At 46.4% G+C, this 27,026-nt stretch overlaps 1 protein-coding gene across 1 annotated transcript in view; it reads left to right on the top strand.

Moving 5' to 3' along the window:
- The window catches only part of znf536 (zinc finger protein 536), a 150,204-nt gene that overhangs the window by 39,829 nt on the left and 83,349 nt on the right, over window positions 1-27,026 (top strand). Inside the window, exon 3 of the mRNA XM_084682861.1 lies at window positions 16,819-16,937. The gene's annotated coding sequence lies outside the window, so the exon portion shown is untranslated. The remainder of the gene's footprint in view (window positions 1-16,818; window positions 16,938-27,026) is intronic.

The following is a 27,026-nucleotide window of genomic DNA, read 5'->3' as shown; positions in this document are numbered from 1 at the left end:
AGTCCCAAGCTCTCCACCTTCATAGAGGAAGATTAACGCTTGTTCTCCTGAATCCAGTCATCCGGCCCACAGACGTATGACAAACCGATGGGTGTAATCTTAAACTAGAGGGAGTTCACACCAGATTTCCTACTCCAGTTCATTTCCATGGAAATCTATAAGAGGAGGAAAGGGTGTAATTCAAGGGTTAAATCGCAAACCAAACCAGAACTGTGTGTGTGTATATGTGTGCGTGCGTGTGTGTGCGCGTGCATGTGTGTAAACGTGTTGCCTCTCCTCCCTCTCTCTCTCTCTTGTCTGAGATGAGCCCAGATGGTGATTGATTTTTCAAGTGCTGACATCCCTGCTTGAGAACGCGCCCCCCCGTCCCTCTTTGTGCCGAGCAAGTCAGGCACACTAACATCGCCCTGCCGTCGTCAGCGTCGCGCACACAACACTCCACCATTGATTGACGAAGCACATACAGCCAGACGCGCACACCCGTACGGCGCCCGCACGCGTACAACAAAGATCCAATGTTTCAAAAACCAAATCGCCCACCCTTCCACAACAAATACGCTCGCACAAACAGCACTTAGGAGGTGTGTGTCGGGCTGGTGAGTGCCGGACAGCAGGGCAGGCCTGTGCAGGGTATGGTCAGCAAGCAGCGGGCAGCACGGCACATTTGCCGTGGCCCTATTGAGTCAACTCTGAAGCTAAATGATGTCATTGGCTAACTAGGCATTCTCAGGCCATTGCCTCCGTTTGCGTGACTAAATACATACAATTAAGGCCTCGGCACTTCTCAATCTCTATGAACTCATTGTTATCCCGGCTTCAAGTGCACTGATAATGGGGGCCGCAGGAGAACAGACGTGCTGTAACATGGAGCCACTGGGCTCACAGGGCTGGTGGGGGGAAATAAATGTCTCATTATTGGATGCATTCTCTTTCACCCAAAAGCACTGGACCCCCCCTCCCCCTCAACCTCTCTCTCTTTCTCCCTCCCTTTCGCCCTCCCTCTCACTTTCTTTCTCTGTCTCTCTCTTCCCCTCACTCTCACTCTCGCCCCCTCTCTCCTTCTCAGGCTTTTTCCATCTATATTTCACTCACTGTCTCTCCATCGCTGTCTTTTTCCTACACTTGTTTTTTGTGTTCACTCCCCTCTCTTCTTTCATCTATCTTTCTTTTGTTTTGCTAGAACACTGTACAATCAGTTGTATCCTTGCATGGTACAATACCGGGTTGCTTGGCCAACTCTCTTTGTGTGTGTTTCTTTCTCTCTCTCTCTCTCTCTCTCTCTCTCTCTCTCTCTCTCTCTCTCTCTCTCTCTCTCTCTCTCTCTCTCTCTCTCTCTCTCTCTGTCTCTCTCTCTCACCACTAATACTCTCTTTAAATGCATCATTAGTCACTTATGGTGGTGTGAAAGTGGCTGGACAGTGGACAGGAAGACAAACGAAGAGAAAACAGGCAGCTAGATTTACACAGGATTTCACTGTGTTCCTAGTTCAATGTCGTTTTGTTGAGCTCTTTGTGTGGCACAGTTTGTCAGTGAATTTTATTTCATTAAATCTCAGTGTGTGTCATTTAAATCAACACTTCTCCTACTGGGTTGTCAATACCTCATAGATAGGTATTTGGTTCTACCGATGGAAGCCGCATGCTAATCTCTGGTTTCAGCCACACTGAGGGACAGGGCAAAAGCTCCTGGGTGGCTTCCATCCCTGTCTCTTTGCTCCACACTGATGCCTTGTAGTCATAGAGGAGGGAATTTGTGTCTGTAGTTCGGTTACTTTTGTCTATTTGTGTAACATGATTCCTTGTAGACCCTCCGTCCTTCCTCCTCTCCGGTTCTTTCCCCCCTCCCGTCTCTCTCTCCATCTCTCCCTCTCTCCATCTGTTTGTCTCTCTTTCCCCCCGTTCTCTCCCTCTCTGTGTCTCTCCCTCTCTGTTTCCCTCCAACAGTCTCTCTGACATTCTCTCTCGCTCTCTTGTTCCTGTCTCTCTCTCTCTGTATCTCCCTGTCTCACTTATTCACACACACACACATGCACCCACACACACTAGAGATAGTTGGTCTGACCATGGAGGCAGCACCCCAGGCACGGCATCTTGTCAGCCTCTGGGTGGAAGGGTGGGGGGTGGAGGGGGTGCTCACCTCAGAGATTACGGGGCGGACCAGAGGGTGGAGCGTGCGTTCCCCTCCACTCGCCTCGGGGCGCCACTGGAGCCTAGCGTAGCCGCAGGTAAATGGATCTTATTTTTCTGCGCGTCAACACGTGTAAGGGGGCTCACGCCTCATTACCTGGCACTGATCCCTCCACAGATACACTGATGGATGGCTGGCAGGGACGGCGACCCGAAGTGTCCTCCCTCCGCAGTCGTTTCTCCTCTCTCTTCTCTCTCTCTCTCTCTCTCTCTCTCTCTCTCTCTCTCTCTCTCTCTCTCTCTCTCTCTCTCTCTCTCTCTCTCTCTCTCTCTCTCTCTCTCTCTCCCTCTCCCTCTCTCTCTCTCTCTCTCTCTCTCTCTCTCTCTCTCTCTCTCTCTCTCTCTCTCTCTCTCTCTCTCAGTCTTTGTCTCTCTCTCTCTCTGTCGTCTCTTTCATGCTTTCTCTCTTTCTGTCTCCCTCTCCCTTGTCTCTGGTTCTCTCTTTCACTCTTTCCTGTCCTTGAAAATCTTTCACTTTTGGGAGGAGGACTATCAGGTCCAACCGTTCTTCCCCTCTCTCAGTCTTTTTCTCCCCTCCCTCTCTTCTCCCTCCCTCTCTTTATATCTCTCTCTTGCAAGGGGATGGATGGGGGGGGGGGGGGGGGGCTGGCAGTAGCCTGGGACTCATTATGGACCACACCAGGAGGACTATAAATCGTGGTCAGGTTTGATGGTTTTACCAGGTAGTGTGGTTGTGGTCGGATACCCGTAGAAGGTTCAGTCCCAACCTTTACTTTCATGGTCTTCTACTCTTCTTACCGTATATATATAGATATATAGATAGATATAGACAGACAGACAGACAGACAGACAGATAGACAGAAAGACAAACACGCACGCACACACACAGACAGGCGGGCAGACACACATGCACACACACCCCGTCTAATTCCTCTGTATTGAGGCAAGTCTTTCCAGAGCAGTGTGCTCTGTGCATTCTTCTCGTTCATGGGATGCAGGCTTTCCTAGTGAAACGCTTAATTGGTTGCAGATTGCTCTTTAACCCTGGGGTTACACACCACTGGCTGGCTGTTAAAGTCTTATGGGAAATGAACATACGTTTTACAACACAGTCAGAGGTGAAAGGTCATAGGATTTGTAACAGCAGATCTCATTGGCTTTGTCACTCACACTGTGACCTGTTGGCTGTCACTGGGCAGTGCGTGTTAGCTACCACACGCATGCAGACAAGCATGCACTCACGCACACACAACATACACATTCGTACACGTAGACAGGCTCATGCATACACACACAAGCTTGAATAAGGCTTTTATATACACACACACACACACACACACACAATCTGTTTTCTTCAAGGCTTCAGGCGGTTTGTCTTCATCCTCTGTGTTCTGTGTGACCAGCATATCCAACTGGACTCGTACCAGTCATTCAGACTGAATTGCTCTGTACATTGGGAGACTGTTCTGAGCTGAAACAGCCCACATAGTCTCTTCATGCGTCAGTCCATCTGGGACCAAGTCAGCGGTCCTTCCAGACCCAGACCTCAGATGAAGCTGACAGTAGAAGAAGAACTAGGAGCTGGACAGGAAGGAGAGGGAAACACCAGAGGAATACTTGGGATGTGTTGGCCGTGTGCACTTCCTTGAACACGGAGCCCATCATGTTCTGAGGTTATCTTATCCACTCTCTCGTTCCCTCCTCGCACAGTACATCTCTCTGTCTGTCTGTCTGTCTGTCTGTCTCTCTGCCTGTCTTATCTCTCTCCCATTCTTTGACTCTGACTCTAACTCTTTCTCTCTCTCTCTCTAGCTCTCTCTCCCTCTCCTTCTCTCTCTCTGACTCCATCTCTCCTCCCCCCCCCCCTCTCTCTCTCTGTCGCTCGTCTGTCTCTCTCTCTCAGGTCAGACTCCATGGCCCGTAGTGCAGATGTCTGCGCCTGTTTCCCCTCCTGTTTGTGATATCTTAGTGACATGAATATGCTTTTCCTCATGACTCACTCCTCCTTCCAAAAGCATTCAGATGTCTTGTTTATCTTCTACATTAGGTTTACACTTTTAGCCATGCGTGTTAGCTAGTCAGCCTTATTATGCATGTGTTCAGGAACATTTTGGTCTCTTCACTCATGCGGTTCAGAGACTGTTATTGTAATGCCTAAGTAAGAAATGGTCATTCCTAAAAATAATTGGCTGCTATTGTTTAAAAATATAATACAAGTACATTAAATACATATTAAACAGATGCAGTTGGCTGATGTTTATTTTCCAATCAATAGCAGGCATTGATCCACATAATTGTGTCCAATTATGTTTATAAAAAGGGGTTGTTGATTAAAGGGTGTGTACTAGGGGTGTAGATGTAGAGCTGAGGTGGTGGTCTATGATTCACTCAGCTACAGTGTCACACAGGGCGGATCAGGTTTCAGACGCCATTTTGTCGCCTGTACACTCCACATCTTCAGCCATCATTGAAGTGATTTATTCCAAACAAGACGCTCATGTCCAGGAATCTGCCAGGCGGGCTGGACAGCCGGAGCTGGTGTGTGTGTGTGTGTGTGTGTGTGTGTTGGGTGGTGCTCAGAGTTAATACCCAGAGTTGTTGTTTTATTCAGGTCTCCTCTTTTACTGCATTTTGGACAGGAAGGGAATGTGATTGGCTTTGTTCAGTCTTCCTGGCAGCCGACACAAGCTGACATCTGTTCCCTCCTAACCATTCACACTAATCTCGATCAGAGCCTACACACACACACACACACACATACACACACACACACACAGACAGACAGAAAGACACCCACACACAGACAGACAGGGATACACACACACACACACACATACCAGCAAGCATGCACACATATACCCATACATGAACTCACACATACAGGCACAGAGGCACAGGGTTACAAGAATGTACTTTGAACACCTGCAATGTAGATGGGCACATACACACACACACACACATAGACCTGCACACGCAGTAGTGTGCACACACACACACACACAGACCAGCACACTCACACTGGTGCACACTCACACACACAAAATAATTGTGGCAGCAGCAGGCAGCCATGCAGAGTTCAGTGATGAGGAACATCAACAGTCACAATGGCATGGAGTGTAGAAAGTGGCCCTGCATTATCCACTGTGCTCGAGTCTGCCTGCTAGAGGGATGGAGGGATCATTATGAAAACGAGACGAAAGAAAGGAAGAGTGGCAGAGAAGGAAAAAGGAGGAAAAAGAGAAAGAAACCAAGAGTATAGGCAGTTGATTTGCTTATGCATTCAGGGCTGATTGTGTCAGAGTTGCAAATCTTATTGCATTGCTAATTTCTATTATTGGCGATGTAGGGGCTGGCACAGAGGCTGCAGTGTGTCTCCCTCATGGGGAATCTGAGAACCTGGTGGTAGGAGGTCGGAAAGGGGTTTAAGGAATCTCTGTCAGTTGTCCCTGTTAAGCAAATAACCGTCTGCAGATCTGGAGCGGTATAAAGAGAGAGAGAGAGAGAGAGGTTTGCAAAAAAAGGGTTCACAGACTGTTTCAAATTACCCACAGTCAGTCAGATCCTGCGAAATGAATGTGACGAGTCCAGATTTTGTATTTTTGTTGCAATTACCCCCAACTCCAGATTAATTCCTAGCAGGCTCTATGTGATGGTGCTGTGTGGAGCAGAGCAGGTGGCAGCCATATTGGAGGATGACAGAGAGTGTGTAGAGACCCACGCCTGGCCTAATAAAACAGACTTGTGACGGAACGTATGTGACACACCATCCCTGGGGTCCGGGGTCATACACACACGCATGCACACGCACACACACACATCATACACACACGCATGCACACGCACACACGCACACACCCACTTACGCTCCTAGCCAATTCATCATGCTTTGATAGTTAACTCTCATCTCTTTGATTGCTGTTGGGTGTGTGTGTGTGTGTGTGTGTGTGTGTGAGGTCTGTACGCGTATCAGAGACAGGCTTCGGTTCAGTTAAACACTGAAACAATATTGATGTGTCTCACATATCCCCATAATTGTGCCGGCACTCAGAACCATGACCCTGGTCCTCACAGGCATGCTACTTCAGCAGACTCTGAAACTGAGGTCACGTTTCAGAACTGGTCTCAGCGCCACGTGGACCGTTTGGCATATCCTCCTTTCTTTCCCGACTCTAACCTCTCTCTCAATCGTTCATTTGTCTCTTCCCCCCCCACCCCCCCCCCCCCCCCCCCCCGTTTTACCTCTGTCCCGCCTCTGTGTTTCAACGGATTCCCTGTCTCTGCGTCTCCCCGTGTCAGGCGTCCTGCTATGGGGTTGCTGTGGTCCTGTGTGGGTCTTTTCCCAGGGCGAGCCGGGGTACGAAGGGGAACTCAGGGGGACTAGAGAGCAGGGGGAGCTGCTTCTCAGAGGAGGAGGAAGACAGTAATGCTCCATGGCAGACACAACTATTTCAGAGAGGCTTAGCAGGCCTGTCAGATGATCTGGTCTGTCACCAACTACACAGATCCAATCTAGACTCATAGCAACGCACTTCTCTCTCTCTCTCTCTCTCTCTCTCTCTCTCTCTCTCTCTCTCTCTCTCTCTCTCTCTCTCTCTCTCTCTCTCTCTCTCTCGAGCTTATGTGTCTGGGGTTGACTGAGCATCCTGGAGACATGGGTGGGATTGAGTAAGAGGAAGTGTGTGTGTGTGTGTGTTTGTGGGTGTGTAATCCTCCGAATCAAGTGTGTGTGTGCTGCTCTTGTCTCTTAAAGATGACACGAGAGGAGAGAGCAGTGAAACAAGCCAGCCAGTGAGGAGAGGGGGGCTGAGGGGTGGGATTAGGGAGGCTATTATGTCATCTTAGGTGACGAGTTAGAGTAACATGTTATACCTGGGTTCAGCTAACTGAATCCAGCAGCACGACAGGGCTTCGAAGAGTGCAAACTAGCATCACAAAAAATCATGGGAGGAAGAGAAGAGGCAAGAGAATCAATAGAACAAAACAATATGTTTTCTTTCTAGTCCCTGTCTGTTTGTGGGGAGAGAAATGACGAGGAAGACAGAGAGAAAGAAAGGGAAATAGAGAGGCTGAATAAGAAAGAAAGAGGCTGAAAGAGAATAAGAGAGAGATTGAGGCTTACATGTAGAAGGACAGTAACATTCTGTTCTGCAGAACATTTCCAAGTTAAAACAGCCAATCACTCCACATCCCATGTGATGCCATAATCAGGCTTGCTAAAGAAATGATTACACTATATCAGTACACCTCTTCTCAGCTCCACAGCTGTTCAGAAAACACAGTCCCACAAAATAACCTCACACTCCCTGGGTCTGTGTGTGTGTACGTGTGTGTGTGTGTGTCTGTGTGTGTGTGTGTGTGTGACAGAGAGAGAGAGAGAGAGAGAGAGAGAGAGAGAGAGAGAGAGAGAGAGAGAGAGAGAGAGAGTGAGAGAGAGAGAGAAGGTTAATTCGTCTCTGTGTGCACGTCTGTGCCCATGTTTATCCAGTGTGTCTCTTAAGCATCTGACAAGCCTCGAAAAAGTTGCACATTATGCCACATCTTCAGCCTGACTGAAGACAAATGCATAGGTTCACTCCAAAAACATTTTTTTTTCCCTTTCATTATCTTCAGTATAACGCTCGGTGTCCTGGACTGTGGCTAAACACGACTGCCCACAGGATGGAGCTCCGTGGTCCGCCTATTCATTCCACTGAATATCTTTTTTATCTTTACATAGTGTTCACTTTTGGTTGTAGGAAGAAATGTGATTTCTTAATCTCTGGAGTACCCTCTTCTGTGTTCTGATCTCAGAAAGCCTTTTAACAATATGTTATCTTCTTTTTGGACCCCTTATAAATGTACACTACTCATTGATGATATTGCATCAAAATAAGTGCAGGGTGGCTGAGAGTGGGGAGAGAAAGGGAGGGAGGGAGAGCGGAGGGAGGGAGAGAGGGAGGGAGGGAGGGAGCAGAGAGAGAGATGAGAGCGAGTGGGAGATTACCCTTTGTAAGATAAACCAATTCCAGCTTTGCCCCAGTTTAAATAACACTCTGTTTTTCTTTTTTGATTTCAATTTTGCGCATAATGCTCTCTCTCAGCATGTTTAAGTTATATTATTAGCGCAAAAGTGTTTCTCCTGAGATTTTCGCCTTCACTCTCTTGTTTTTTTCTTTTTTTCTTACCTCCATTTGTGGGTCTCTGATGCATTAGCCCTCCATGATTGAGAGCTGATCTCTGGCTGGTCTGTAGACATGGTCTGTACACATGATCTGTAGACATGATCAGTATGTAAGCCTGGTTGGTCTGTATGTAGGCATACCTGTTATACTTAGGTCTGCTAATTAACAAACTGAGATCATTTGGCATCTTGGATAGTGTAATGCCCTGGTTTGAAGCAACACTCAAGTGAACACAGTTACAGTTTCCAATCATCTGTCATCTACACAAAGACTAGTACTGATTGTTGCCTAGTGTTTGTAATCTGTAGTACAATAGACTTAGACTTGACTCTCTTGCACAACTGTAAATAGCTTATGATAAACAGTAGATGAATAGATTTTAATACTAGGTTGAGACAGGGTCAGTGTCCAATAGCATGCAGATGATCTCCCCTCTTTATCACAGAAACACACACACGTGTGAAATAACAAGTATTTTGGCGGCTCCAAGCACAAAGGGTTCTTGCCACACATAATTCAGAAGAAGCCATGAGCCATGGAGTCCAGCCAGGCTCTGGTGTTAAAACATGGCGTATTGTGATTTGCCATTTATAATTGGCCTCCCTCGCTAGATGGTAGATGGCCAGCAACTTTTTTTAATAAAAAGCAATCTGTGTCTGTTGTCGGGGCGATGCATCGCTAATGACAGCTCCACACACCCGCATGGCAGCGGGGGGAAAGGGAATGGGGGGGGGGGGGGGTGTCAGGGACGGGCGCCACTATACATCACATGGTTAGCGTATGGATGCGCTGGGATGGTCGGAGGAGGGGACTGAGTGACATGGGAGCATACCTGTTGTCCCCAATTCTGTCCTGATCCCTGAGCCTCTGCAGGACAAGCTGTTATCTGCTGGTGGATGCTGGTGACCTTTGATGCAGTCCTTGTCTTTGTGTGCAAGAGGGCACATCCTGTCCTTTCTCCATGGCATAGGACAGTAACACACACACACACTCTGGGCCCAACATAATACAGTAGTATAGGGAGGTATGAGATGACAGGCTTCATGTCTGCCTAGCTCTGGCAGGGATAGATACCAGCCTGCTTCTCTCGGGGGGGGGGGGGGGGTGCTCTGCATTGTGAGCTCAACAAAAGATAGGTTTTGATAAAGAACCCCCCCCTCCCCTCCCCAAAGCCCCCATAAATAATGAAAAGTTAATGAAGAGGTAACTTAATGATGTAATGAATATGGTACAGCCAAGGTCAAGCTGAATCAGGCTCAGTTGGGTGGGCTGTCTGTAGAGAAGATATGGGACCATGCTGTGTGTGTGTGTGTGTGTGTGTGTGTGTGTGTGTGTGTGTGTGTGTGAGAGAGAGAGAGAGAGAGAGAGAGAGAGAGAGAGAGAGAGAGAGAGAGAGAGAGAGAGAGAGAGAGAGAGACAGAGAGAGAGAGAGAGAGAGAGAGAGAGCTGTTTGTGGACAGAGTCAATGCAAAATGAATTGCATGTTTGTTGTTTATGTGTGTTTATTCCACAACTGTCAGCTTGTAAATCGTTTATTTTTGTGGAGACAGTTTGTATGGACTGTACATAGGTAAGTTTACTGTATATTCTTCTAGACTATCTTTTAGTATATGTGTGTGTGTGTTAGTATGTGTGTGTGTGTGTGTGTGTGTGTGTGAGAGAGAGAGAGAGAGAGAGAGAGAGAGAGAGAGAGAGAGAGAGAGAGAGAGAGAGAGAGAGAGAGAGAGAGAGAGAGAGGCCCCAGCAGAGGGACTGGATCTGGTGTAAAGTTGGTGATTAAATATTGAGAAGGTTTGAATGACACAGATGAGTGTGAGAGAGATCCAGGTGGGATCAATAGAGCTCTGATGCATGGCCAGGCAACACCGCCTTGTTGGGGTGGAGTGTATACAGCTTTGGCCTGTGTGTTTGTGTGTGTGTGTGTGTGTGTGTGTGTGTGTGTGTAGGTGTGTGTTTGTGAGTGTGGTTCATGTACCACACTATGCTAGGCCCACAGCAGGGGCTCTATGGCCTAAAAATGAGTCAGTAAACCAATTGTCTCCCAATCCAATAAACGGGATGTCAGACTTGCACCATGTACTATCTACTAGCCTTCACTGAACCTGTATTAATTGTTCCAATATCAAGGCATGGTTTCAAACCGTCAGGATTGATCTCACTCAACACTGATATTTGTATTCAGGAAGTAAATGATAAAAACCACAATGACTGGATTAAAGTACACATAGATAAAATAGTATCTCCTTTATCATCTAAACCAGTGAAGAATGTAAGAAAAGTATGGAGGGATGATTTCACAGAGGTGATGGCTGCCGGATGCTGCTGTTTGACTGGACGGCAGCCCAGGGGTTGTGCTGGGGCCCTGGGCCATGCAGAGCCCAGACATGGGGTCCAGTTTCAAGGCTCTCCTGGAGCTCTCAGAAGTGCTTAGTCTGCGGCCGCCTCTGGCCAGGTGCTCTCTGTTCGATCTGTTTGGTTTGTCTGAGGTTGAGAAGTGTTGGCTGTGCCTCACACACCACTAGTATGTACAGTGAGAGAGAGACAGAGAGAGAGAGAGAAAGAGAGAGAGAGAGAGAGAGAGAGAGAGAGAGAGAGAGAGAGAGAGAGAGAGAGAGAGAGAGAGAGAGAGAGAGAGAGAGAGAGAGAGAGAGAGAGAGAGAGAGAGAGAGAGAGAGAGAGAGAGAGATTGAAGAAACTCCTGACATATTTAAAGGCTTTTTTGCTCCTAGGGGTCTAGACAACAGGAATATGTTCTTATATGCTGATGGTTTATAGCTGATTGCGGTGTGTGTGTGCAGGTGTGTGTGACAAAGGAGGATACGAGTCCCTACTAAGGGACTACAAATACCAAGTACAATGGTTTGTGTGTGTGTGGGTGCATGTGTGTGTGTGTGTGTGTGTGTGGAGGTGTTAAAAGCACGCCTCTCAAGATGGCATGTGTTGACGCATGTATGCTTCCTTCACCTCCTCTACTACCTGAGTGACAGTAGTGTGTGTGCGTCTGTGTGCTTGTGTGTGTGTGTTTTTGTGTGTGTGTTTGTTTGTGTTACCTGAGTGGGAGTGAAGTGTGTGTCCCTCAGAGTCACACTGGCAGACAGAGAGCATCATCATCAGACATCACCGTTTAAATACATCTGCTTCGCCATCTGACATGTTATATGTTGACTTCACACAGACACGCACACACATACACACAAACACACGCACAATTTAGTCAAATCCAGACAGGTTTCTTTTTACAACTCATGACTGTGTCATCCAGTTAAGCTAAAGTTACAGCATTACAGTAAGTGAAGGATCCAGGCCCAGTCCTCAGATACGAGAGAACGTTTCTGTGTCAGTTTGTGTCTGGAAACAGAAGAACGTGCCTTTGGTAAGAGAACGTGTTATTTACCCCGGGTCTTTAGTAAAAAAAAAAAGAAAATGGCCATTGCCGCCCATCTGGTTCAGTGTGCTAATTTCACTGTTAATTTCACGTCATTCTGACAAACTGTAAACACTCAATCTTTTCCCTAAATTCCATTAAACACTGAGAGAGTACAAACATGCACACACACTCAAAAAGAAGCCTCTAGCAGTTAAATTAAACAACTGTGATCGTTTGGACATAAATAGTGTGATCTTAGTTCCATAAATCTTATGGAGAATGTACATTTGGCCGGGGCAAGGCCCTCTGATTCGCACCCCTCTTCTGTAAACAGGCCTCTTTATCCCGGCTTTCCGACGGGCCGCTTGGTCCAGAGAGCCTGCCGTAATCAAAAACAATAACCGCTCCCAGCGTAAACTCTTCAAAAAGTCCCCCTAGAAGTATGAAATAATAATCTGTGTGTGGGCCGCTGTGAATGCTGAGAACGCAAACATTTCACAATAAAGTTGTTTAAATAAGGGCCTTGGCATAGATGACTGGGAGATAGGACATGCTGCGTTAATTACACACACCCATAAAAATAAACCACTGGTATAAAATATGAGTCTGTATCAGGAGGGATTGAGACTATAAACTGGTAGGCAGAGAGGTGTTCTGCTCACATGTAAGAGGGGATGGGATGTTTGGAGAAAAAACAGCGTTCTCTGAAGGAGAGGGGGAAAAAAGATCAACAAAAAACACCAAAGAACAGTACAATCAACAAAGAAAGTAGTGTTTACTCAGAATTTAAAGACTTTCAAATTCTCGCTAACCCCCACGCCCCCTGCCCCCCCCACCCCTCCCAACACACACACACACACACACACACGTACACTCAGCCATTGCATGGCATTACTTGAGAAAAATAGGCCAGTTAAGCACCACGTTTATTATTCTTCAGCTCTGTGAAAGTAATATGCTTTAAAGGCACAGTAAATGTATTGCTATTGCTACAGTTTGCTCTTATACGGAGGGTGTAAGTGTGTAAAGTTACATTGAGATGGGGGGGGTTTGGGTGGGGGGGTAGTGAGGCAGGGGGCGGGAGAAGGGATGGATTATTTTTCCTGAAGCATGGACTTAAGGTTCTGCTGCTGGGTGGGCTCTGGTCCTTAACCGTGTTAACATAAGAATAGAAGAGTGTGGGGGGGGGGTGAGAGAGGGTGGGAGGGTAGCTGGTTTAAATTATTCTGGGTCTCAGCGCTGTTACATAGAACTGCTGTTGTTATCCACTTAGAACATCATCTCTCTCTCTCTCTCTTACACATCTCACCTCAGTTTCAGCTCTGCTAGTCCATCTTGTCTCCCAGACTCCACACCCACCATAGTCTCCCTCCCTAGAACCAACCATCTCTTGTAGACACGGCCAGACACAGCCTGGCCAATCACAAGCCCTGATGCACCACCATACTCAGAGACTAGTGCTGCTGTCCAAGAGGTGGTTCAGGGAGCACACCTATCACTGGACATTTTAGAGTCACATGGCAAGCTTTAGGTCTGCTGACTAGCACGGTTGTGCAGACCACAAGGAACCCAGGTTTGAGTCCTGTCACAGAGTAGGGATGGGGCACTCCTATTGCTGCTCTTTCCTGGGAAAGAATGCAGTTATGGAGAAATGTTTGTATATATTCTGCGTGCGTCTTGGAGTGTGGGGACGGCTCACGCACGCTTCTTAAAGACATCTGGAGACGATGAAACGCCGTTTGTGTAAACATGTTGTAGGCGCTCTCTGCCTGTCTGGCCAGCCACCCCTCGTGCTCTCTCTGCTTCACTTCCACGTCCCTCTGCAGGGTTTTCAACCAAACTACTGTTGACAAATATTTCATTGCGACAGCGACTGAGCATTTTTTCTTCTCTCCATCATCATCTTAGATAAACTGTGGCATACCCGGGGTGAAAACTGTAAACGTACGGCTGCACTTAGAAGGTTCATTTTGGTTCAGTTCGTGGGGGGTATTTGAGGGAAGGGAACAAAAATCTGGATGGTCATCTGATATGATCCCTTAAAATGATACCAACAAATGTTAAACTATGATGATGACGTAAACAAACACTCTAAATACAGCATGCGACAGTAATCCGACAGTAGCCAACAGCATTTGATGATAATGAGTCGGTCAATACAAATAAAATACAATAAAATAAAAACATTGACGTATCAGTATAAATCAGTCAGTTCTGTTTGTTTTGTATGAATGTAGTGATCTGTTACTCTGAGTTAGCACTTTCACAGAGAAAACGAGCTTGAGTCAAAGTGATGTCACAGAGCCATGCAGTGCCTAATGATATGCTGAATCCATCCTTAAATCCTAATTTCATGATTATCCCGATATCTTAAGTACTTAAGCATAATATATTTAAACCTACCAAAATATAACTCTTTCACTGGTTTTTCAAATCGTTCTTTTTAAGTATTTTCCTTTTTTTGGACTGTTAAAGTACATTTGAACCCAAACAGATATTCCTCTCTAACATTGCGCTCAGGGAAAGACTGAGCGATGTAATGTGTGTCATGAGAGCCACACCTATAGATTTATCTCTCTCCTTAATTCTGTTTAAACAGATCGTCCAGAGAGAAAGGCGGACGAGAGGAGAGGAGGGAAGGACATGACTAGGATAATAAGCGTCATGGAATCTAATCAGATTTATAAGAGGAATTGATTGTTGTGAGGCAGGGAGAGCAGGAGAGGGGTTGACAATAAGCTGAAATTTAAGTGTTAATTTTTATGCTAATCCGCTGGCATCTCCGTGTGATGCAATTTGGTTTCCCGGCGCAGCAGATATGAAATTGTCCCGCTCACAGAGAAAATGTCAGCTTGCCAGACCCTGAAAGCTTGTAATTTATTAGGTATGTATCTATTAGTATGTGTCACAGTTGTTAGAGAGCCACATGCACACACAGATAGGCACTCAAGCACACACACACACACACACATACACACAGACAGACAGATTTTTTGTCTCCTTACAGTATGTCTTCTTGTCTCTGTCTCTGTCTCTCTCTGTCTCTCTCTTTCTCTTACACAGACACACACATTCATTAAAGCCTTAACACAAATATAAAAAGCACCTGCGCACCATTCACACACACGAACCGCACGCATGCACACACACACATGCTCAATGGTGCTTCATGCTCATTCTAACCCGCTCTAGGCCTTAAAATGGTCTCAGCTCAGCGGCTGCAGCACAGGGGCATTAATGTGTTATCATATATCGGGTGGTCCTTGCCCCCTGGACAAAAGGCTATTTAATACAATTTAATGACATTCCCGAGCAAGGGAGAGAGGGAAGGCGAGAGGGAGGGTGAGACAGAGGGAGGGAGGGATTGGGCGAGAGGCAGAGGCCCAGATTAAAATAGCATCTGTGTTTTTCATGGCTCACCCATGCAAACATTTCATTTTAAGATGCGTGACTTTCTCTCTTTCTGCGTCTGTTCTTTTCTCCCGTGCAGAAAAGGTGGAGCAGGGGGGAGAAGTAGGAGGCTAAGACAAGGGGGTGAGAGGGAGAGAGAGATAGAGGAATGGAAACAAAGTACCAATAAAGTTTTCCTCAAACAGAATGATGTCATCAATAAGTGACAATGACACATGGTTGCCGCGCAAGAGCGACAGTGACTAAGTTTGAGTGGCAAAATTCCCCACCCGCCACTAACCAATCAGGGCGCCGTCATAAAATAAATACATGTTTTTTCTTCTTTTTTTTAACTCACTCTCTAAATCTCGCTCTGTACTCTGTGACAGTGGTGTTGTGTGCCGGTTGGGGAGACTGGTGATGCTGTAGTCACACTGGGCATAGTAACAGAGTAAAAGGTTTGGATGGAATTCACATATAGGTCAATTACATGCACCAACATCTGCTCCCTCCTAACCATTTGCATATAGTATTCATATGTTAATGATGTCCCTTGTTTTGTGTTTGTGTGCAACTGTGTGTGTGTGTGTGTGTGTGTGTGCATGTATACGTACGTGTGTGTATGTGTGGGTGTGTTAACTTCATCTGAAGAAAGGGAGAAACACATTTTAGATTCATACAGTACTTCCTAAAAGTGGAGGCACCCCTCCTATTTCGATTTCCTCTCGTCTCTTAAAGGAGAGGAGTTCCTCGTGTGGACAAGTGCTGCGATTGTTCTGATGCCATGACCCTGATTTCAACAAGAACCCTTTAATTGTAGAGAGGGGTAGGAGTGTCTTTCCAAAGCAGCTTAATGCCTTATAAATCAATGATGACACAGATGGACGAGCGATAATCTATTTAGAATGCCTCACAGCAAATATTGTTGTACAGATGATTGGAGATTGAGCTATTTTAACCCACTGTCTTAACACATCCTCCATTGCTTTTTATTGCCATGTTTATTGTTAGATATCAATAAATGTGGAGATTGCTTCAAAGAAGTCTGACGTGTTCATACATGACGCGTGCTGTGGGTAAACGTGCGTGCTGTTGTCGCTAAGGTTTGGAACAAAGAGAGGGAGAGTGCTGGTGCCTCTGCCAAGACCTTAATGACAACACACATTTCTTTAACCAAATGGAGAGAGGAGTGTGTGTGTGTGAGGTGGGGGGAGGGGGGGGGGACTTTAAAGTGATTGTGACTGGGGGGGGTGTAAGTGGCAAACGCATGGCCTCTGTCTCTGTGTCTCTCTCCCTGTCTATGGTCGATGGGTCTGGATTTAGTGTGAGCAGGAGGAGGAGGAGAGGAGGAGTGAGAAAATGAAGTGGAGGTTGTCAGATGTGGCAGCTGCTTGGAATCCTGATAAATATAAGCCCTTATTGATCGGATGAAAATGAAAGATCCCAGAGTGCCGTGCAGTATTTAGCTTCTTGTCTGGCTCGCGTCAGCGGTGGCCTTGCCGTTGAAGGGAGGTGGGGGGGAGGCGGGGTGAGGGGGGGGGGGGGGGGGTAGAGGGAGAGATAGGTTTTCAGCTGCCCGCGAGCCCCGGCTTTGATTTCATCTTTAACCTTTTTCGGCTGCGTTTTCCTTGACCTCTGCTGATGCTCTGCTGGCGCTGTTCACTGAATTTGTTACATTTCACTTGACATCATATCCTCCTCTCTCTCTCCTTCCTTCCTCCCTCCCCCCCCCCTCTCTCATCTCTCCCCCAGGCAGGGAGGAGGTCTCTCGCTCCAGGTGGGGACCACAGTGAGCTGTAGGAAGAGAACAGTCTGACTCCCCTCTCTCCTGACAGGCAGGCTGCAGACCAGTATGCTGGTAGTGAGTTAAGGTAAGACACACACACGCGCATGCACACACACCGTTACACACACGCACACATGCACACAAAGTCATCACTCTCAGATGGCTACAGCACAGCTAACGCTTGCAATTTGTTACAATCTGGATTGTGATAATCTATGATAATCATCTGCCACATGCCACCTAAAAACACACACGGGTGGCATCCAGTCCAGCCTGGAACATTCCAGCGCGGCGTCGCCTCTCCCCACGGTGCTTCTCCAATGTCACCACCTCATAGTCAATGTCACCAGCCGACACCTTATTTCTCTTTTATGTATCAGACGCAGCAATATAACACACTGGCAAAAATATGGGGCGAATCTTGAACAATTTATGTTTGGCATTAGTGTAATTGAATCCTTCTCATATATCACAGAGACGGAAAAAAAAGTTACCGAGATGGAAATAAATGAGAGGTATGGATCCATGAAAGTATGAATCGCTCTCTCCACCTCTCTGTCTCTTTATCTCTAACCTCGCTGTGTCTCCCTACTTCTCTGTCTCTCTCTGCACCTCTCTGTGTCTCTCTACCTCTGTCTGTTTTTACCTTTTACCTCTCTCTGTACCAATCTCTCTTTCTCTCTGTCTCTCTCTCCTGCTCTCTCTCCCTCTTCCTCTCTCTCTGTCTCTCTCTCTCCTGCTCTCTCTCTCCCTCTTCCTGTCTCTCTCTGTCTCTCTCTCTCTCGCTCTCTATCTCTCTTTCACTCTCTCTCGCTGTCTCTCTCTCTCTGTCTCTCTCTCTCTCTTGCTCTCTCTCACTCTTCTCCCAATGCTCTCTCTCTGTCTCTTTCTCTTCTCTGTCTTGTCTTATGAACAGTGTCTCCTGTATGGGGCTAGATGACTGATAAATTCCCAGAGAGGGAGCCTGCAACAGCTGCTGCCAGACAGGGCAGATATGAGAATAGCAGCATAGGATGAGCGAGCATTAAAAATTAATACGCTATTTAGCCTAGGTGTATTTTAGGTATTTGACATTTTCATGTCCGGGACAGACTCAATTTATTCATAGTACAGAAAATAAAAAAATAAAAAAAATAGAAAAAGGGGGAGTGGGGAGAGCAGTAAGGGAAGGCCATTCTGATTTTATGGTCATCTCCCCCCCTCCCTTTCTCTGCTCTCCTTCTTCCTCTGTTCCCTGTCATGGTGATCAGTCTGGATACTAGACACACATGCTAGACTGTGGCTTTGGTGGAGCACTCTGCTCATTATCACTGGGATAATAATTAGCACAGTGCACAAAGGAAAAGATTCACCTCTTAAGCCCCCCTCAATATCTGTCCTTCTCTTTCTCCTCCTCTCCTTATCGCTCTATTTACTCTGTTTTCCCATTCTTTGAGACAGTTAGAGTATACACATAAACAAGCACATTGAGTTCCTGTGAGAATCGCGCTTAAATCTACTACAGAAGTTAACAAGTTTGATTCCCGTCTAGTTAATATTTATTTGAGTAAGTTGACATGCACATTAAATATCTAATAATAACTCATGAAACTTGAACCTTATTGAACCTAATACTGATATACTGCATGCATAACTTTAATGTGTTGTGTTTGATTAAAAGGCAGTGTGGTGAAGCTGTAGTTGTGAAACGTAGCGAGAGAGAGAGTCCAGTCCTAACCATCTAGTCAATAAAGACTAATTCTGATCTAGAACATCTCAAGGCCATTTTTACTAATCTCTGTGGCATCTCAGAAGTCATGATCTCTTAACAGGAAGAGGAACTCCTCACTTCCTGTTCTCCTTCTTTCCTTCTCACACCCTATCATCCTCTTATTTCCTGTCCAGGCACATTCTCTTCCTTTATCCTCCCTTCCTTCCGTCCATCCTTCCTTCCTTCCTTCCTCCTCTCTCTCTCTCTCTCTCTCTCTCTCTCTCTCTCTCTCTCTCCCAGTCTCTCTCTCCTAGTCTCTCTCTCTCTCTCTCACTCTCTCTCGCTCTCTCTCTCTTTCCCTCTCTCTCTCCCAGTCTCTCTCTCCTAGTCTCTCTCTCTCTCCTTCTCTTTTTTATTCCCTCTCCCTCTGCTCATCATATACACAGTGTTATTACCTCTGGGAATGTTTAGCAGCGTGTGTTAAAGACTATAGCCCTCTGGTAGCAGCTCTAAACATGGGCCTGGGAGCCTGAAACTAGAGATGCATGTGCAACATCTTTGTGCACACGATCACAACGATAAAGAGGGAGAGAGAGACAGAGAGAGAGCACAAGAGAGAGCGCGAGAGAGAGCACGAGAGAGAGAGAGAGAGAGAGAGACAGAGAGACAGAGAGACAGAGAGAGAGCTTGTAGTTATCCGTTAAACCTATTACAACATCAGTGAATCTGAAGGCAGGGGATAATTTCCTGAGATATCTCTTGACAACAAAGAAAATCTAAATCAAAGCTCTCTCTCTCACACACTTGAAGAGGGGAGAAAAAGAGAGAACAAGATACTTTAAAAGTAACATTTTCCACAAGCCTTTATTTTCATTGATTTAACATCAGTACGTTGACGTAAGAGCACTTGAGGAGAAAGGCTCACATGACCGACTGCTGTTGAACACACACAAACACAACTGAAAGTCATTTTACCACAAAGCTCTATATGTACACCAATAATTGCAACACTTCTCTCTCCCAGACATTCTCCCCTCGTATATTTGGAGGTTTAGATAAACATAATTGCGGTTGGTCTTGCAACATACCAGTGTTTTAGCAAACACTGGATACCCATCTGTAGCTCAGGAGAGATATAGGGGTTCATGCGCACAGTTTTTCTCCGCAGCCAGCCCTGAAGGGGCTGTAGGAAGAGAGTGATTTCCCGGTGGCGCGATGGGGGAAGGTTTTCCCTGTGGCGCGAGGGTTTAAGTGTCACTGCCAATGTGCCTGTGAGGCCGTATCCTGGCAGATTAGCGTCTCTCCTTATCATTCAAATCAAGTCCCTTCTCCCTTTGAAAAACATATTGTACAACACCCCCCCCCCCCCATCTACCACCCCCCCCCCCTCCCCCCGCATACACACACATACACACACACACCCTCCAGCCCCCTCGCCGTAGTCCGTGACAACAATCTGTGGGCATGATGTCTGTCTCAGAGGGGCTGGGGGGAGGGAAGGGGAGGGGGAGAGGAGGAAGGGGGTGCGGTGTTTGACAGATAGCAGGTCTAGTGGAGGAAGAGTCAAAGCCAGGCACGTCCGTATGATCCCTGCCCATCCAGCACCGCCCCTCCACAGTAGCCCCACCACCCTCACCCGCCCCACCCTCACCACCCTCCCCCCAGCAACTGACAGACAACTGTGAGAGGATCGAAAGGGTTGGTGTGGTGGGAGGAGGAATCCCTGGGACAGGGACTATTCATACATCCTCTCATCCCATCATACGTCTATGATGGAGGATGAGAGGGCGGGGGAGTAATTGATATATGGGCCCAGCCGTCTGCAACCCCCCTCCCCCCTCCCCTCTGTCGTGTTAAGGTCGACTTATCTACATTTCACCCCTGATTTCTCCACCTCCATTATATTCCCTGCATATTGACTGACTGGTAAAAAGGAGGGGTTTAGATGGAGGATAGAATACGGGTGGGGGGAATGAATCGGGAAAAAAAAAAAAGAAAAGTGCTTTTATTCTGATGCCTAACCCTGCCTGTTATCAAAGTAACTTCCAGCTTATTAGCGACAAAGGGCCCTCGCCCCCCCCCCCCCTGTCTCTATCCCCTCTCCTCCCCCAGCCCTCCCCCTCCTCCCCCCTCTGTGCGGTCATGTTCGCCAGCGCTTCCTGAATTAAACTGCCTGCTTCCTGTTCTTTTATATGCATGGCCACATCTGGGCCTCCTGCACACAGCCCTGCTGCTTAATAACAATCACCTTCCCTTTCACTCGCCCCTGATTGTTTCTAATTCACTCTGACAGATAGTAGCTGACAAGCCGCCCGCCTCTCTCTCCCTCCGTGACCCCGGCTCACTCACCACACTTATAAGGCCTGTCATTTTTAATATTTGATTTTCAGTTTTAAGTTATGTGTTTTAGCCAGATGATGAAATCAGTGTTTAACTGAAAACCAAATGGATCCCTTTCCTCCCCCCCCCCTTCTTTTTCTCTCTGTCTTTATTTTCTCTCTCTCTCTCTCTCTCTCTCTCTCTCTCTCTCTCTCTCTCTCTCTCTCTCTCTCTCTCTCTCTCTCTTCTGTCTCTATCCCCTCTTTTTTCCCTCCCTTTCTCTCAACCCCCCGCCCTTTCCTCTCTATTCTCTCTTGCCGATGTTTTCTCTTCTCAGTCTTCATTTACTCTTCCTCCAGTTTGCTTTTTCCTCTCTTTCTTTGTATGGAACGGAAAGGGGACTTGAAAATAGGTTAAATAAAGACATAGATGTGAACACACGGTAACACACTCCCTCACACACACACATATACAATGTACACCCATATCTTATGATCAGCAGGCAGGTCCTATTTCTCTTCATTCAAATATCTAACAACCCTAAGATTCTGTTGATACACTCCAAATGATTTTGCCCTAAGGCTTGCAAGTATTTTACTTTAGGATTTCTTTGCCTTGCATTGATTACCAATAAAGGTATACGGTCACATGTGAAAATGCATATCAGGGAGACGGATCGTTAAATGAAGGGATAGATTCATTGGCAGGCAGATTTATGACATTTTACAGAACAATCTATAGCACCCTCAATGAAAACACAATTTAAAGAGTGAATGTAAAATGTTGACGTTGTTAAAAGACAAAGAAGGGGGAGAGAAGGAGACATAGAGAGGGAAAGAGAGGAGAGAAAATTAGCTGTTGTTTATGTATAGTTTGCTGTAATTCTACTGTTACAGCATACACCAAACGCAGAAACTCTGGAACTTTATTTCTGTATTTGTCTATACACATCCACTGATATGCCCCACCACCCACAAACACTTTCCATCCCTCCTTCACCCCTCTATACCCAGACAGAGTCTCACAAACACACCCACTCTCGTGTCTCCTAGCGCCCAGGCCGTCTTGCGTTCCGGGAGCGCGCCATGCCCTGGGCACGCCCCATTCCGTTTCAGAGTTTCTCCAGTTTTTTTTCCCAATGACAAAAACAGAACTAATTGGAGTACCACTGCATGTTTTCACTAAAGGCACAATTTAATTACATTTGAGTTGGGAAGGAGTATTTTGGGAACGTTGTATGTTCATTCAACAAATGGAGCGAATGAAAAGCAATATTTGTTTGGCTTTGATTGGCAAAGCGGCGGTGCAATTTGTTAAGGAAGGGACATAAACCCAGTGTATTACCCCTGGACTCCCAGACCCCCCACACCACATATTCAGATCTCCTTGTAGTCGTCACCCCAACCGCCCTCTTCCGCCCACAGAGTCCACCCCCTAAACGTTTCTTTGGCCTGGTCTTAACCACTAATGAACTCTTGCCCCTGGCAGTGTGACTCTGGACCCTGCTCTCCGCTGTCTAATCCCTGTCCCTTTGTCTCTTTTCATGATAAATAGTTTATTAATAACTTTGTGAATAATGTAAAGAGTATTGTTTTCTCCAAGGTTGTATTAATAAACATGAATGAATTTATTTGTCTTCAACAAAGCATGATTAATGCACATTAAGCAGTGTATTGCTCACTCCACTCCGCACACACACACCAAACTCCGCCAAAAAAATGACCCATCAACATTAAATATTTATGGCATAATATTAATGGTTTTGTAAAGAAAATAACAAGTTATTAATCCTCTGATTAACAACTGATTAACCTTTTTTAATAAACACGTGATCCGTGCATCGTCGATTCAGGATATGTCGAGCGAGTATGCTGCAGAATAATTATTTCTCTGTCTTTTCTAATTGCTAAAATCGCATGGGTGAACTGTTGTGTTGTTTTTTTCCTCGACACATGCACCAACACATTTACCACTGGCTCAACGTGAGCTGCAGTACAAATAAGAAAGACAAAATTGACAAAGAAAAACAAAACAAAAATGTAAACAGATGAGGCAGAAGCCTCTTCCCGATATAGAATCAGATGTTTAAAACAATAGGGTTTAATTCACATATCCGTTGATTCCCCAGTTATTGGCACGAGTAGGGAAGTGGGGAGACAACACTGCACTGAAGGACAAATGCTTCATTTCTGGGTTTTGTGTTTTTTTTGGTCACTGCTCATCCCTGAGCTATTGTCTAAGTATTTTTAGTTATCGTCAGTGTCCGCTGAATGTTCTGTTTGCAGACATGCTAACAGAGACTATAACAAGTATGGAAAATGAATACACTGTTCTGAGGTCTCTGGCTTACATATACTTTTGCATATACTGTTTGTTTATGGAATCACGGACAGGATTATGGGCAATACATTTTGTTGTGGTTTAAAATTATATTTTAAAACATTTCTTGAGATATTTGGGGATAGTATACATATTTCTCTCTTTCTCACTCTCTCTGTCCTTCTCTCTCTCTCTCTCTCTCTCTCTCTCTCTCTCTCTCTCTCTCTCTCTCCTTCACTATCTCTTACACTCTTTCACTTACTCTTACACACAAACACACACTTAGATATAGGGTAGTAAGCCAAAGGTAAATAGTGAACATGCTAATTTCACTCTAGATGCCGTCATGCCACTCTTTAACAAATGCTTTGAAGTGGTTGTGTGTCCCAGTGCCAGCCTCTTAGACTCAGGCTTCTAACCTGATGCAAACACACCAATCCACACCATCCCAACCACTTCCTTGAAATGAATTCATATCTTTGCTTAACCATGTTTTTCTTTCACTCTGTCTTTCCATCCATCCTGGCTTGCTTTCACTCAGGGTCTTCTCTGCAGCAGTCAGAACCCATCAAAGCCAGTGTGTTGTGAAAGACAACAACAATAGGGCTCTTTGTGAGGAGATCTGTGAGGGGATAAGCGTGGAGGGGACCCTTGTTGTTTTTTACGGCCGGTCCTATGATGGATCGTCTCTCGTTCCACGGGGTGGCTTTGTTCACTTTTTCTCCCTCTCTCGTCCGTTTTTTTCTTTCACGCTCTCACTTTTTCTTTTCGTCTTTCTTCTACATAGCAATGGAAGATTTCACCTTCAGTGACATTCCCTTAACCCTCATCTCACTTCAGGCCCGCTGTCTTTCTTTCTAACTCCTTCACTTTTTCATTTGGCTAATTCTCTAGTCTCTCGTTTCTCTTTACCCCCCCCCCCCCCCAACACACACTCTCTCTCTCTTCTCTATTGCTCTACCACACAAACGACGGGGCCACCCTGGGAATCCTCACAGTCATTCACACACCCCTCCAAAAACAATTATCTTTGAACTTGCTTTTAGTGCTGTTTGTCCTAATTACAGATCATTTTCTCTGTTAGATTTCTACTTTTATTGCAGTTTTGCCCTGGATGTTGATCCTATTGAGGTTCAGCCTTATTTTATGCACTGGAACACCCCTAAGACCTGGATTCATCACACTATTCCCTGTAGGCGCTCTCTCTCTTTCTCTCTCTCTTTCTCCCTGACTCTCTCCTCATATCTCTCCATCTTTTCTCTGTACTTTTTTCTTCCTTTTTTAAAGATAGTAAAAAAAAATTTTTTTTAAAAAACTATAATCCAAATGAATTATTCTGAGCCTAAAATACTCAGAAGGACATACAGATGCTTTGTCCCATTTCTCGGTGAGATGGTTCAGGTTTGAGCTTTTTGCTGAAGTATGCCTCCGTGGTCGGACTGGGTAACTCTCAAGGCACGAGGGAGATATGGATATTTATAGAGCACTACTACAGAGGTGGACTGGATCATAATTAAAAATGAGTAAAGGTGCTTAATTCCTTTCCTTCGTATACAGTGTATCACAAGCCCTCTATTTACGGTGTCAGAGATGGCATGTGAAAATACATATGCATGTACACAGGACGCACACACACACACTTAAACTCCACAGTACATGCACCTAAGCCTCTTAACACAGGCTGTATCCATGCAGACCCAACACGCGGCGTTGCAGATGCAGAGAGAGCGGTTTAGACATGGTGGAGGGCTTCTTTAATTATAACTGGATTGGGTGTCAGATATGATTGTGCTGCACTAGGCTGGGTCAGTGGCTGGCTATGGGATTAGTATCACACACTGGCTCCAGTCACACACAGAGGAAGCTGCAGACCAGCCATGGGGAAGGGGAAGAGCAGGAGTCCTCTGGCCTAGGTTCCCTAGTCCTCCCTGGGAAATACTGACACACACAACAGGTACGTGCGTTTGAATACCTGCCCCGAACAACTGGCACAGAGGAGGAAAAAAGTATTGACGACAAATCACAGAACTAAGAGGATACGGACGGGAATATAACTGTTGCATTCTTTTTATTCTGAAAAAAAAAAAAAAAAAACGAACACTACCTTTATGTTCATGTACACTTAGCTTGTTTGGTACATCCCTCTGGGAGCATTAGAGGAGTTCAAAGGCATGCTGTTTGTTAGCTAGCTTGTCTATTTCCGGAGTTGTCTTCCTGTGCTCTAATGTCGTGAGCAATATTTGTGGGTAAAAGGTGGAGGGAAACCTCTCCTCATCCCTGGAACTCCTGAAGAAGCTCCTCCACATGACACACTGGAGACCTGAGATATGTTCACTCACTGGAGCGTAGGGGGGTGGGGGAGAGAGAGAGAGAGAGAGAGAGAGAGAGAGAGAGAGAGAGAGAGAGAGAGAGAGAGAGGGAGAGAGGGAGGGAGGGAGGGAGGGAGGGAGGGAGAGAGAGAGAGAGAGAGAGACTGCCTCTTACCTTCCTCTTCAGGCACTGTGCGAAGTGAGTCAGGCCAGTTGTGTGCCAGGCTAAGTGTCTTTACATCACTTAACAGCCATGTAGACCCCTGGCTTCCTAACAGCCCATAACTGTCACATCACACACACACACACACACACATGCACACACGCACACACAGTTTAACTGAATTTCACACCCTCAAAAAGAAGAGGAAGAACTAAGAACTGAATAAGAAGAGGAAAGATGAGGAAAGAAAGAAAAGAAGAAATAAAGTAAGACAAGCACATCTAATCAGTCATAATTCAATTCAGACAATAAAAAAAGAAAGAAAGAAAGAAAGAAAGAAAGAAAGAAAGAAGAATTGTGATATCTCTGTGAATGGGGTGTTCGTCTGCCTCTGTCAGGCTCGTTGGGTTTGTCACTGAGCAAACGGCGGCATGATGAAGGCAGCCTAAACATTGCCAGTTTTGCTGCGGTTGGGCTGTGGAGAAGTGTAACTTTTCTCCCCTCACCTCTGTGTGTGTAATCACCGGAGTGCTGGTGACAGCCAGTGAAGGCTGCTTTGTTTGTGTCGTCGTCTCCTACTCTCTAATGAGCCATTCTTGTGTGTTTTCTATTTAGTCCTGTTTGTTTCTCCTTTTTTTACCGGGTGAGTTTCTGAGCGAGATAAAGAAAGAAAGGGAAAGAGAGAGGCCCTGTCTTTCTTCCGCTCCTCCAGACGGGAGTCAAACCGCCCGCCCCGTGAGCGACTGCTGTGCCGGGCAGGCTTCTCGCTCGCTCGTACGTCAAAATTCTCGACACGCCGTCGCTCTCAACCGTTTCCCAAATCAAAGCAGGAGTGCTGTTCTCAAGCGCTCCTCCTCCTCCTCTTTTCCTCTTCCTCTCTTCCTCTCCCGCTCCTCCTCTCCCCCTCCCCGCTCTCTCCCTCAGCAGCCTGGAGCTCCCGAGCTGCCTCCCGGGTGGGGGCAAGGCAGGTACCGAGCTGGGAGTGGGGTGAGGGAGAGGGGGATGGAGGGGGGAGGAGGGGGAGGGTAGAAGACTGTGACACCTACCTGTCAGCAGGTACTCAGAATAATTGGTAAATGACTACCCCGGGATAGTGGAAGGCCCTCTTCTGTTGTGTTTGATGAATATTTGAAGTCGCCAGGCAGTCGTGGAGCGAGGCAGCGCGCCTCTGAGTACAGCGGAGAGAGTCGGGCGAGCACAGCATCGAGGGAGAGGCTGAGCGAGGCGGGACGAGAGCGAGGAGAGCAGAGCGAGCGGAGCGGGAGGCTAGCGTACCTGAGAATGTGGAGTGGGAGGGAATAGAGAGACACCGACTGAGCTCTGGTGAAAGACAACCTGGGAGCTAAACAAGCCTGAACTAACAATCACCCTGAC

The sequence above is a fragment of the Hypomesus nipponensis genome, chromosome 19, assembly GCF_054491055.1.
Source record: "Hypomesus nipponensis isolate SF chromosome 19, ASM5449105v1, whole genome shotgun sequence".
NCBI classification, from domain to species: Eukaryota; Metazoa; Chordata; class Actinopteri; order Osmeriformes; family Osmeridae; genus Hypomesus; species Hypomesus nipponensis.
This window is presented reverse-complemented; position numbering and strand designations above follow the sequence as displayed.